This window comes from Urocitellus parryii, chromosome 2 (assembly GCF_045843805.1).
Source record: "Urocitellus parryii isolate mUroPar1 chromosome 2, mUroPar1.hap1, whole genome shotgun sequence".
NCBI lineage: Eukaryota > Metazoa > Chordata > Mammalia > Rodentia > Sciuridae > Urocitellus > Urocitellus parryii.
Window position 1 is genome coordinate 146,249,041 of NC_135532.1, and position 15,261 is coordinate 146,264,301.

The following is a 15,261-nucleotide window of genomic DNA, read 5'->3' on the forward strand; positions in this document are numbered from 1 at the left end:
ACAGTAAAGTTATAAGGAGAAAAGACTAATTTTGGCTCATGGTTTCAGAGGTTTCAGTTCATGATTAGTTGGCTATCTTGTTTTTGAATCTGTGATGAGGCAGTGCATTATGTCAGGGAGTTGGGGGTGGGGAGGGAGGGAGAGAGAGAGAGAGAGAGGGAGGGAGGGAGGGAGGGAGGGAGGGAGGGACAGGATCCTAATATCACCTTCAAAGGGCATCTCTTCAGTTACCTAACTTTTGTTAGTTTCTGAAGGTTCTCTACTTCCCAATAGTGCCACAGGTTTGAGGCCAAGTTTTTAATATATGGCCTTTGAGACACTTATCAAAATCATATGCTTACTATTGAGTTGTTTGAGTTGCCTATATATTTTGGATATTGGCCTTTTATCAAATGTATGGTTTTTCAAATTCTGTAGGTTGTCTCTTCACTGTTTTCTTGTTTCCTTTTCTGTGTAGAAGCTGATTAGTTTGATGCAATTCCACTTATCCATTTTGCTTTTATTGCTGTGTTTTTTTGGAGTTCTATAAAATAATTATTGCTCACACCTATGCCAGGAAACTTTTCTTATATGTCTTCTTCCAGTAGTTTTACAGAATCGGGTCCTACATTTAAGTAATCAATCCACTTTGAGTTGATATTTGTATATGAGGTAATAAGAGTCTAGTTGCAATCTTATGCATATAAATAATCCAGTTTTCCCAGCACTACTTATCAGATACTATTTTCCCCATTCTGTATTCTTGGCACCCTTGTCAGAGATCACTTGACATTAAATGTATGAATTTTTATTTCTTATTTCTCTGTCCCATTTCAATGATCTGTATGTCTGTATTCATGCCAATATCATGTTGCTTTGATTCCTGTAGTTTTGAATCAAGATTCTGAGCTTCACTACGTTCATTTGACACAGATATGCATCTGAAAATCACAAAATTTCTTACACTAGAAATTAATTGGGTTATAAGGAGAGACCAGTATAATAACTGTTTCAGCAAAATTATTTTATTTTTAAAAATAAACCAGATGCTGGACACAGTGTTGCACACCTGTTATCCCAGAAGATCAGGAAGCTGAGACAGGAGAAACACAAATTGAAGACCAGCCTAAGCAAGTTAGTGATACCTGTCTCAAAAAAAAAAAAAAAAAAAACAACAACAACAAAAAAAAAGGGGAGTGGGGATGTGGCTCAATGGTAAAGCACCTCTAGGTTTAAAAAAAAGAAAAGAAAGAGCATGCATTCCTTAAATGTAGTCTGTAGTTACTTCACATAGGAAGAAGTATGTATTTTATATTTTTACATTCAACTCCTTTAATGTTTAGCAGAGTATAAGAATATAATGATTATCTGTTTTAGAATTTCCAATTAAAGGATAAGAAATTACAATTTTAAAACTTCCTCATGATATCTGAATACTATATACAATAATAAGATTGCTGTGTGTTCAAATTCAGAAATTTGAATAAAATCATTAAACGCTTACAGTGGATTAAGATGTACTTCCAAGTTACTGGGGCCAGAGAAATTTTATACGAAAAGGATTATTTCAGAGTCTTCTGGTACTTTGAAACTTATTTTAGAGTATCTATCAACTTCCAATTCAGAGTGTTCAGTAGATTCTGTCTGGAATATTGCTTATCTTCTTTTCTCAAGTTATGCTTTCTGGTTCAGTTCTGGAACCTGTTCAATCATAAATATTCTAAAATCAAAGATTTTTTTTAAATTTAAAAATACCTTAGAAGCTGCCTACTCAAATTAACTGACTCATGTGCAAAGTACATTTGACAAATGTTGGTTCAGCCTATTCTTAAACCTGCAGAGACTGGTAATCCCCTATCTTTTAACACATCCTATTATAAAGATCTTATCTAACATAAATCTTTTAAAGCTTAGTCTTAACACATTAGTTTCTTGTCGCTAGTTATTTCTTCCTCATGTTCATTTCAGTTTGAGTACCTGATAAGATCCATTTGTATAGGATGAACTTGTCCATTTAAAAACACATAAGGACATGACAATGTTGTAAGTCCAGGCTTTAGAACCTATAGTCTTGCTTAACTTCTATAACTTTTAGTTTTCTCATCTGTAAACTGGTTCTAGCAACAAATATCTGATAGAGGTTGCTACAAAAAAATAAGTAAAAAGGCACCTGAAAAAATACAATAATTTAACACATTATTATTCTTTTCTCTGACTTTGGTGTGGTCAAAGTCGGACCACTGGCAGACTTACTGGCAGACTGACATGGTATCATCAAGTATTCTGAATGTTACTAAGTAATACAAAGATTTCATTCACTTTTTGGAAATCTTTTTGTGTTATTTACTTACAAGAAGCATTCAAGAAAAGTTAAAATTATTTTTATACAAGAAATGCTAACCTTCATTTCATTACCTTACATACACATTTTGAAATATTCTCTCTATATGCATTTAAGGATTCATGTCAGAATCTGTCTGTGGTCATCAGCTTGTTAAGCCATCTTTTGGAACTTTACCCAACTATCCATGTGTTCCAGGTTCCCAAATTTGTCTTCTGCCTATTTAATAATCACCCTGCCTAGAATCGGTGCTAAAGACCAAAACAAAGTAGCTGGGCATTGTGGTTTAAATATAAGGTAAACCCCAAAAGCTAACGTTTAAAGCAATGGAAGAAAGTTTAGAGGTGAAATGATTGGGTTCTGAGGGTTTAATCTAATCAGTGTATTAATTCACTCATAGAGATTAACTGCATGGTTAACTATAGGCAGGTAGGATGTGGCTTGAGGAAATGGGTTACTGGGGGCATGCCTTTGGAGTTTATGTTTTCTTCCTGGTGGGCAGAGCTCTCTCTGCTTCCTTTCTACCATATCCTGAGCTGCTTTTATCCTCCACACCTTTCTGCTATGATAATGTTCTGCCTCACCTGGGTCCTACGGCAATGAAGTCAGCCATCTGTGGACCAAGACTTCTGAAACTATGAGCACCAAACAAACTTTTCCTCCTCTACATGGAAGTGAATGTTTTGAGCGTATAACTCAGTAGTAAGGTACTTACCTAGCATGCACCAGGCCTGGGTTCAGTCCCTAACAACACACACACACACACACACACACACACACACACACACACACACACACAGTAGGAGAGGGCAGACTTAAGCCAGCTCCCTAGGAAAGTATACACCGACCTGGAGCCAGTACTCAATACTCTACACCCTTCATTCATATACCCACTTTTAATCCATTTTGCCTTCTCAGGATCTAACAGACATTTCTCTAGCTGAATACTACCTAGAAAGTTAGCTGAAGTAAAACTATCAAATGCATTACTGAGATGCAGGGAACAATTGTATTTGTTGATGAATCCAGGCATAGGTCAGTCAGGGCCATCAACTAGTGTGCTACTGACAGGTTGCAGGTTCTCATGGAGACCTGGAGTGATTAAAAAGCTGAACCCAGAACAAAGTCCTAATGAAGTAGCAGAAGTCAAAGCCACATAAACTTAAGATATTAACTTTAAGAGCAGATCTAAAATCTGAGGAGAAATCCAGCAGCTGCAAGGAAATGAAATGGAATTGGAGAGAAAAACAGAAGGATTCTGAGTGTCCATTATGAATGGAAAAGGGGGAGTATTTTTGCATTGCCTATGTAAATGGAGTTATTCAAACTCATGGAAAGGGACAAACAGAATGAACATATACAGTTGCCCACATTTTTGTATTATTTCCCTTTTGTACTTTCATGTTGAGTTGGGGAAAGGAATTATTTAATGTCACACAATTTATGGCAAGCCCATTGGGTGATTTTTTGTCTTCCCCTTTCCTTTAGAGAATCTCTGAAAATTAACTTATAGAATATAGTTTCATTTAGATCAACATAAAAAGCAGTTCGTTTTTTAAAGGACCTCTCTATGTCTCTGTCTCAGTCTCCCTCTGTGTGTGTGTGTGTGTGTGTGTCTCTCTCTCTCTCTCTCTCTCTCTCTCTCTCTCTCTCTCTCTCTCTCTCTGTTTTGAATGCTGAGATTCCTTCTCTAAATTCCAGGGTTGCAGCCTCATTTCCTGTCTCATTATTTCCTAAAAGCTCAGTGATAAAATCATTGACTCACATGCAATTGTCCTTGTAGCACTGGAATGTAATTAGTCTTTTTTAAAAAAACTTGAACTAAATTACAAGATGTCTCCTTATCATCTCTTTCCCAACTGGAGCTCAAATTCATTTCTGTCAATGTCTTTGATCTGTCTCTTTGGTTCAACAATTATTCTTTCTATTGGCAAGCAACTTAACTTTTTTCATTACATAATTATTAGCCCTTTGTTGAAATGTTTTATTTTTAGTTTATAATTTGTATTTTTTTCTTTCTTTTTTGTTTGTTTTAATTAGTTACACATGACAGTACAATGACCTTGACATATCATACATTTGAATCACATGGGATACAATATCTCATTTTTCTGAGTATACAGGTTGCAGAATCACATTAGTCATGCATTCACATATATACACACAGTAATAATAATGTTTGTTTCACGGGAGATAGGAAGGATAATTTGTATATTTAAAAAAATCGTCATAAATCTTGTTTTCCTAGTAATAGTATCTTATTTTAGAAACTGAATACAAATGAGTCTTATAAAATTTGGTGTGGAAATTTCATATGTTTTTATAAAAATATATAAAATTGTGTATATGTTGCTACTATAGTTGTCCACATGTATGATTAGGAAAATGAAGAAACTTGAAAGTTAATTTCTGGCATTTTAGAAATACAAAATGATAATGAACAAACTCAAATATGCTACATAGTTGTAAATATAAGGAAAAGGTTTTAAAAACTGAAATGTCTGGATTAAAATTCAAGGTTGATTACATAAAAGTATTATTTATTTCCATGTATAGTTTTAAAAAAAGTCATTAGATTTTAATTTTTTTCATAATTCATCCTTAGCTGACCTCAAAAATTTTAAGGTGTTTAAGAAAATGCTATTTTATATATTAAACAACCTGACTCTGTGCTCTGGTGGGATATGTGAATATAATTATTACCACATACACATTATGATTTTCTTTCATGAACCACACTAATGGGGCTTTCAACATTTATGGCATGTTAAAAAGTATAAACATATTTTATTTTGTTACCTGTCAAAAGTATTATATCATTAACAAAAATATCCTATAATATGTGAAAGAATTAATCTAATATTGAGATGAGAAATACCTCATCTTAAGTGTTTATTATTTTGAGATTTTATATGTGACTAAGCAGATTCAGAAATATTACTTACTGCAACATTACACATCTGTTGGGAGAAAAGTGATTTAAACCAAAGTCCAAATTCTTTTCAATATAATAACCTGCTTCAAATGAAGATATATCCCTTTCCATCTTACTCCTGCCCTCAAAGTGTGAATGTCATACCCTAAGGGAGAAGTTTACAATTACTAAGATTTTAACCCTTCAGAGAATCTGATAACCAGCATGTACTTTTCTCTAGAAAACCTCACAAATGCACATTCAGGAGCCAGACTCAAGTAGTGGCAGTTGTCCTAAAGTTGAGAGAGAGAAAATTTAATTACAGGAATTCTTAGGGATAATTTTGTATGTAGTTTTATTTTCATCAAGCTCTTGGGGAGAGAGAAGTCAACTCAGTGATTAACCATTTTGTAACTCTCTCAGCACTTTGGTATATGTTTCTGCTTCTATGTGGATCCAGTTGGACAACATGATGGACAGCTTCCGAATCCAAGTGCAAACCATTTTTTACATTCCTATGTGTTCCCTTGGTTGGGTGCCATTCTTTCCATATCATAGAGACCTTGCTCAAAGACACATGCTAAAGAAGCAACATAGGCTATATAACCACTCTCTCAAGAGGTTTTAGATCCAGTTCAATGGTGAAGTTCAATTTTTTGTCTGAAAGGATTATGCTATTTAGGGCTGCAATTCAGGACAGAAGATAAAAAATAACTATTGCTGCCAGTACTCCATTTCTTTACTTTGCCTAAAGCAAGAATGATCTGATCTACCTCAAAATAGTGCTGGTTAGAGATACTAAGATGATACTGAGGAGCTGGGGTTGTGGCTCAGTGGTAGAGCACTTGCCTAGCATGTGTAAGGCACTGGGTTCAATCCTCAGCACCACATAAAAATAAATAAACAAAATAAAGTTATTATATCCATCTACAACTTAAAAAATATTTTAAAAAGACTATATTGAGGGACATCAAATCTTCATGTGTTCTACTTTCAAACTCGGATGCTTAGGTGTTTTGGTCTGACCCTGCATTTACATTAACTATTTTTAGGGAATTTATAGCCACTAATATCTATAAATATTGCTATATATGTCTTTTTTTAATCTATTTATTTAATGAAACTATACCATGCCAGGAAATAAACCTGTTTACAGATATTTCCTCAGTAGCAAGTAGAATAATTATCATATTTGATAATATTTATCTAGGTTATAATCTAGAAATTATTTTAAAATTCACACAAAATTGTGTTTGGGGAGGAAAAAGGAAAATTCACTTTGGTTCTCTCTCTTTGAACTATTCTCAGTTTCTTCTCTGATGTCACCAGGCTTTGTGCTTGATAGAGAAATCATCTTAAATTTTATATCTGTGTACTTAACAATATCTCCCTGACCCATAGTCATAAAGCAAAATGCCTATAGACTTCAATTGAATTTACACATATATTTTAGAAACCAGATTGTTTTAATGGATTTCAGAATCACCTGCTGTTGTACATCATGTTGATTTGGTAAGCATGGAAATATATTGATTTTATGTGTTCCAATTTTCTACTGAGTGGTTAATCCTTTTACGAAACAAATGTATTTTAGTGGGAAGAAAGAAAATACTACAAATATATTTAGCTGGATAAAAGTATCTTGGCATCAGAGAAATTGAATGATTCATTATGAGCTTGCAAACATTGCATTGATGTATACCTAGCAATGAGAAAAAGCTAAAAAATTGTATCATCCACACAAAATGTGTGTTTTTGTCACTGAGAGCCTTAAAACCCACATATGAAGGCTGTTAATTGTATGAAAATCCTTACATATCAGCCTGTGAAAGTGGAAAACCCATAATATTATATGATTAAAGTATAAGGTGCTTGTACATAGTTTTGCTATAGGAAATCCTGCTATTTTATTCAAAATACATGGGTAGCTAATATTATTTCAAGTTGAAGTGGCTTGAAACTACATTTATCATAACATTTATATCTCTTTGTATACAAGTACCATTATCATTATGTGTACGTACATCTTCCCCTGAACAATCTTACTTTATCTGCTGTATAAATAATTGTAACCTATGCTGCTTCTAAGTTTATTATCCAAAATAATATTAATGTATATTGTTTATTTTGTCTTTTTACCCAAACGTAAATCACAAATTAGATACAAATGCAAAATATTTTTACTTAAAACATGAAATAGTAGCACATAGAGTTGACACCTTTAGTTGTATTATATTTGGATTGCATTGAAGCACTGTTGTCCTTAAAAATTCAGTGATATATTTAAATATGCACATGTTGCTATGTTGAATTATTTACGTATATGACAGCCTAGCTCCTCTTTTTTCCTGTTCACTTGTACTTAGGTCGGAGTTTGCTTTGCTTCAGCAACATTCTGGTTTGAGCAGCACATGGGCAGTTTTGTTTCCATCAATACTTGTCCCTCAAATCTAGAAACACATGCAAAAAAAAAAAAAAAGGCTAAGCCACTAAGATACCCTTTCAGAAAGTGAAATTAGGAACATAGGAAGCATTATTAGATGTCTGTGAATCATGAAAATGCTAAATCATGTGTAGCAGAGAAAAGAAGTCTTCAGAGAAAGTTTTTTTAAAAATAAATTGAACATGTAGAGAGAAAGGGTCAAAGACCATTGTCGCCTAGAGCAGTGAAGTAGAGGAGTGAGCTTGTTACTCTTCACAGGAAACTGTTGCTAAATCTTCAGGAACTTTATTTATTTATTTATTTATTTGTTTGTTTGTTTGTTTAGTACTGGGGACTGAACTCTTTTGTATTTTATTTAGAGACCGGGTCTCACTGAGTTGCTTATTAGCACCTGGCTTTTTGCTGAGCCTGGCTTCAAACTCTGGATCCTCCTGCCTCAGCCTCCCCAGTGGCTGGGATTAAAGGTGTATGCCACTACTCTGGGCAGGGAGTTTTGCCATCCTTAGTGTTATATTTAAACCATGCAACTAAGCAGATGCTCCAAGTCAGGAACCCCTGTCCCTGAGAGCTAGTTCCATGTATTTAGAGGTTTATGCTGCTAAAATGAGAATACAAGACTGAGATTGAGATCTCCTAGTCCCCTGACAGTTTTCAGGTTTCCAGCTTTAAATCTTTGAGAACCAGCAATGCTTATTTTCTGTGGAATTCTTTCATATCCTTTTTTTTTTGGTGGGGGGGGAGGTACCAGGAATTGAACTCAGGGGTACTCAACTGGTGAGCCACATCCCCAGCCCTATTTTGTATTTTATATAGAGACAGGGTCTTACTGAGTTGTTTAGGGCCTCACTAAATTATTGAGACTGGGTTTGAATTTGTCATCCTCCTGTCTCAGTCTCCTGAGCCACTGGGATTATAGTTGTGTGCCCTGGCACCCGGCTCATAACCTTATAATAATGTAAACATTTACATTAGTTACCATAAAAAATGGACCAATTACCCCAATTCAAATCAACATAATTGGAAGATAAGGAAACTGAGGTTGGTAACAGCAGATTCACATGAAATGTTTTATACTCACCTGTCAAAATCTCCACATTTCATTATTTAAGTCATATAATTTAGATGCAGTCCCAAACAACAGTGAATGCCAAATATTTACCCATGGTAAGACATTTTTTCTACCAGCGTTTTGTTTTCATCACCAAAGGAAATTTAGGGAGGGAATATAAAGGACCTAAATGTAGCAACTTCTCATATGAGTATTTTATTAAGGATTTGGTGTTTTTAAATACAGAGCTGTGGCCAGTAGTTGCCATTATAGGCATAAGGATAAGTTGCCTTTGATTGTTTAAAGCATCAACCTGTTGAAAGAGAGAGAAGTTAAAGAATGAGGCTAACCTGGATTCTTTTCTGAGTCTCTTCTAGTCTTGCTTCCACACTATTTCATCTAATATCTTTTAAAGAAAAGCTAACACGTATCTTGTCACAAATTACCTTAAACAGACCCCCATTGTTGCAGTTTATTTTGAGAGTAGGCAACCACCTATTCCACCTGTTCCATTCTACCTATTCCATTTCTGCCCCAGCTGAACTTTTGGATAAAGGTAAAATATAAAATCCTGTGGTCCTGAGATAGTGCACTGATGTTAGTAAGACTTGTGCAGAAATAAGTGCCTAACTCTGGCAATTAGTAAAGCTTAGAAACCATGCAGGTCCTACATTTACCTCTCCTTTTTTGACATCAGAAATTTTTAAGATTAAGTACCAAATGTCAGGAAGAGGCATCTTCAGTTCCAGAACTATCTTCTGCCTTGCTGAAAGCATCATCACTAAAATACAAAACTGACCTACTTTTTGAAGGTTTTTACTAATCTTAATTGGAGCATCTTGACCCCCCAAGTGCCAAAGGAAACATTTTCGCTCATTAGGAGAAGACTAACAATATTACTTAGAGAAGTGCAGGATGTCATGAAGGATTCTTGCAAAATGTCATGCCTTTGGGCTTTCAGCTTCAGAGACAAAAGAAACCAATGCCCTGGATGTTTTGTTTTTATTTATAAAGTGCCACCAGAAAAGACCATTATTTTCCTCAATGAATTGAAATTCTGGTGATGTTTTAGGATAAGTGTTAACCTTTAGCAGAGAAAGCATTTATTTTGGATATAGATTGAATCATGCTCCTGTTGATTGCTTCTGGCATGTTGCATAACAAACATAACAAAAGGTGGGGTGGCACACACCTGTAAGCCCAGGGACTCAAGAGGCTGAGGCAAGAGGATCACAAGTTTGAGGCCAAGCTCAGCAACTTGGTGAGCCATTAAGCAACTTAATGAGATCCTGTCTCTACACAAAAAATAAAAGGACTGGGGATGTGGCTCAGTGGTTAAGCATCCCTGGGTTCAATCCCAATACAAAAAGAAACAAACAAACAAAAACCAGAACATAGACTGATTTAATTCAACAAGACTGAGTTCTTTTAAATTATAAGTGATACAAAAGTGAAATGCTATACTACAGTATAAATAAGTAAATATAATCCTAAAATGTAAGATCACACTTGTTATGTGTATATAGATAATATACAGTGATATGTGTGTATTTATTTACCATTGATTTAAAAATTGATTTAAAAATGGACAGACAGTCTTCAGGAAGAATTTTGGGAGCTAAATATAATTTGTCTTCTATAAGAATATAATATACATTAAATTTTTGTCTTAATTTTTCTGAATTTAGAATAGGTAATGGATTATTCTTTCCTCCTAAAAGAAATAGAAAACTGAATATAAAATCCTTATGATTATGTGGATAGATGTGTAAATGATTAAAATTAAATATTTTCAGTCAGTATTACTCAAACATATCAGTGGTCATGTTTGAATTAATGAATCAAAAACTTCTGACCAAATAGCCCAGAAGATCATCTCAGATACATATACCTTTCAGTGAGTTCATGCCCTGCATTAGAATCTCTCAGACTGTTTTATGGTACTCACTTCAGTTATAATGAGAAAATAAGTAAATGCCATCAATGTAGTTCATTTTTCAGAAGACTGAAATGTCTTCAATCAGAGGTGCAGATCTCACTGTGCTCTGGTTGAGTGAATGGATGACAAAATGAGACTTATTCAAGACCAAATGGCAAGCAGGTTTGCATCCCAAGACTGTGATTACCTGACAAAAGCCTATTTGATGCACATGTAGGATTTCCTACTACTTTAAATGACAAATTTTAGCCTTTACAGTACAGCTGGGCTCTCAAACTTTTGAAAAGGCACTGTGGTTTCTTTCCTTAACCCCAGGTGGGACTTATTGATTTAGAGCCAGTGGCCACATTAACAAATTATTACTCCCGCCTGATTCTGATCACCAGGGGATTGCAGTTTTCTTGTCCCCAAATCCTCAGCACAGCACTGGCATTTTGGAGCTCAGCCCAGGAAAGCCAGCTCCAGGTGTGAGGCTTCAGCCAGCATTCCCCCAGTGCAGAAGAAAACAGTAATTTCCTCACTTTTCTAAACAGCTGTTTCAGTCCAAAAATGAGCAAAATAAAAATATAAAATTCATTCAAGATTGCTTTATTTTTGGCGTTCTACCACAATGCAACTGCAAAATTACCTCCAAATAATTACATAAAGAGGTATATAAGAAATAATTTATTGACACATCACTACTGAGCAGCTTTCTCCCAGCAATTTAAATATGCCACACCAAAAGATGGCAAATTACTTTCCATTATACTCAAATAACCGCTGCTAGGTTCTTATGTATATTACATCTGTTCTGCTTTGTAGTCTGTAATAAGGAACAGTGAAAATTCAGAGCCTTTACCTGTGTCAAAAAAGCATTTGAGGTCTGAGGCTGTATTTCAGTGGAAAAGCACTTGCCTAGCATGTGTGAGACACTGGGTTCTATCCATAGCACCACATAAAAATAAACAAAATAAGTATTTTTTAAAAAGTATTCAGAGTAATATAGGATAACAAAATTAAATAATCAAAACTGAGTTTAGTTTATAAATACTGTTCTGCTGATGTTTCAATGATAAACATTAATTTACTGGAAATCACTTTAGTAAAAGCATTAAGATGGACAGGTGGGCTGGGGATGTGGCTCAAGCAGTAGAGCACTCGCCTGGCATGCACGGGGCGCTGGGTTCGATCCTCAGCACCACATACAAATAAAATAAACAGATGTTGTGTCCGCCAAGAACTAAAAAATAAATATTGAAAAATTTTCTCTCTCTCTCTCTTTAAAAAAAAAATAGATAGGTGTGGTGGTCTATGCCTGGAGAGGCAAGGAAGATTGCAATTTCAAGGCCAGTGTGGCAACTTAAACACTCTCTCAAAATAAAAAAAAAGACCTGGGAATGTAGCCTGTGTTAGAGTGCTTGCATAACATGTACAAGCCCCTGGGTTCAATCCCTTGTACTAAAAATTAAAATATATATATATATATTAATTTATATATATAAATTAATCAATAGGCCAGTGAGAAGAATCAACAAAACATTTAAATCTAATTGGGAAGCAATAAATAAAGCAATAACAAACATAAAACAATAACCAGTAGAAAAAGACGGACCATAGGAGAAGATAAGTACTTTTTCCTCACCTAGACTAGGTTCATGGCTGAGCACCTGTAACATTATAACAAAAGATAGATTAACAAGAGAAAGGAATGCAAGTTCATTCAATAAGTTTTACATGACACAGATGACTTCTTAAATAAAAACTTAAATAAACAAAAGTATAATTTTATACTAAGTTGATGAGGAGAAATGAAATTGGACAAAGGAGCTAGGATTTGATGGTATCACCTGGAGGAAACTTGGCAAAGCTGATTTGCTCTTCTCTATGTTCCTGTGTCTTTAAAGGTAAATTACTTTCCTCTAGGTAAAGGAAAGGTACCCCTCAAGGGAGAGTCCTGTGATCTGCTTCAGGGCATGGTCAGGAAAGCCCAGGTTTATTACCTGGTTCAGGGAAGGACAGGAGAGTCACTTCTGCTGTTTTCTGAGAGTCCTTCAACTTAAAATATTAAGTATGCAAGGTGCCATATCTGGGGATAGCACACCTGAAGGTCATCGTGACCTTTCTATAAAGATTTGACAAAAGGGTCATGAAGTTCTCTAATTTTATCTGCTTTTACACTAACTAGTTAGAGTATAATAATTCACAATTAGCTTGTTGTATATAAAAGTATTCTAAAGTCCAAACTCTGAAAAATTCCTATTTTTATATAGGATTTTTTTCTTTTTTTCCTTCTTTCCTCTGCCAATTATTTTTATGTCCTCATTGTAATTTCACAGCTAAAATCATTCTGAAATCATTCCCTCTGTATTCAAAGTACAGTAATCACTGTAATCATTACCACTGAAGACGAAAGCTTTCTGACACTTGTTGAAAATGAAAATCCAGACTTTATTTGAGATTATAGAAACAGCTATGGGGATTACTGAAATAGTGTTTTTTTATTGGGGGAGTGACATTAGGCTCAAGTATCAATACTGTAAAAATAAGTGGAAATTTATAGCCAAGGAGCACAGTTGGGAGAGGGATTGGTAGATGGAAAATTACTGATCAGGTAGCATAGTGCTTACTACACTGACCTAACAGGATCCCTGCTGAAGACGTATCATGGTAATCATATATTACCTAGGAGATAGGGATTTTTTCAGAAATTGAGGTGATCAAATAATGAGGATGGAGGATTCTAGCAAAATTTGTTTAGCAGGATCTTTCTAAAACTGAACTCTTGGGGGAAATACCTAAGGATGAGTCTCAGTGGGGCTCAAAGGAGTTTAACTACAATTAGATCAAAGAGATAGTCCTTGGTACAGACCAAGATGGAACTTTCTAAGGCCTCTCATGTGACCAAGTAGATATTATTAAGTATCTATCAAAATGTGATATTTTTTTGTGTGAAATTATTTCTTGTGTGGCAATGTTGGTAGTAAACATGGGAACCTTCACTCATTTACTAAATGAACCTTTGGTATTTTTCTCTCTTGTGCATATGTCTGCCATATACTGTGTACTCTTCCTGCATTCTTTTGATATCTCAGGGCTCCACTGCCTATTTCTTCAGTTGTTCCCTAGTTACCATCTGTCAAACTGGAATTTCACAATTTTTCTACATATGGATAGTTAAATCCAGCTTGCTTTTATTGTAAAGTGGTTTGGCATTCAGATATAATCCAATCTGTATAGAATCATGCTAACTTTTTTGTTTTGTTAATATCTAAGTTCTATTTAATTTTTCAGGTATTTCTTCATATTGACTCATATTTTCTGACTCTGTCTTGAATGCTACTTATGTCATCTTTCTAAATCAGTTAAATTATACCCATTATCTTAAGTAGATTTGATGAATTATAAAATTCTCACTCATGCATATCCTATTTTCTAGACAATTGATATATCATTCCAGTATGACAAATTCTTTAGCCATCCTCACTTTATTGTGCACATTAATTCATCTCACATTAGAAGAACATTAAGTATTATGGACATGAATAATGCTATGACTGCATATAACTTGTGTTAAGAAAACAACAATACCTATATATATGTGGCCTACATATACTTTTCTAGATCTAATTCTCAAAAGTTAAAAATATTTACTCTATTCTTCCACAGTTTACTCTTGATATAGCCATACTATGTGTTGTTTTCTTCACAAGAAAGCCTAAATTTGATTCTGAAAGAATATGTTACTACAAAAGTTTTTTAGTTATAATTATTGCAGCTATTCATATGCTACTTAATTTACACAAAGTAATCTTTAATCACTCAGAAGTTAATTGTATAGAGGCAATCAATAATGAAGTTGATTTATACCTATAAAAACCCTAACACTACAAAGGGAGATTAAAATGATCATAACAGAGAATGAAAACAACTAGTATTTTAAAAAGGAGTACTATGTAAATTAATTCCCCAATGTGTACTTTGCTTGATTTTTGGATATGTACATGTATATATATATATATATATACACATATATGAATGTATGCAATGTTATGTATTGAAATTTCAGAAATATAAGTAAATAGCATTTATTATATACAATGACTTATATATAAATTAATGGATAAATGATAGAAAATAATATGAAAGAGTATATATTATCTTTCTAGTCCCCAAAGTACTATCTGAAAAAAAAAAGAATTAGATATGTGGATACTTAGAATATTTCTTCATTATAAAATAATTAAACTGAACTATAGCAATAATAAATGTAAAGTAATTGTAATGCTGTTTTGGTACCAGATTCCTTAGTAAAATGATAATCAAATGAAGAAAATACTGGAAGAATATGTAGAGAAATTTAGTCCCTTCATTCCTCTAAAAAAGGATAGTTATATACACATGACCTTATTTGCAAATGGAAGGCTAAAAATGACCCAACAAGATGCCTGGGGTATTCTCTAGGGAACCAGCCAAGACATTGGCAGCAAAAAGGGAGGATCAGAAAAGTTCGTCAGTCAGGGCATGTGGAATAATGAATATTCTTCTCTTGCTGTACTGTTATTACTAAAAATAATAAGAGAACAAGCTCTCTTCTTCAAAGAGTGTACCTGTCTGC

General features: G+C 34.2%; 1 protein-coding gene across 1 annotated transcript in view; it reads left to right on the top strand.

Moving 5' to 3' along the window:
- Epha6 (EPH receptor A6) overlaps positions 1-15,261 on the top strand; it is an 808,761-nt gene that overhangs the window by 247,914 nt on the left and 545,586 nt on the right. The gene's annotated exons all lie outside the window — the stretch shown is intronic.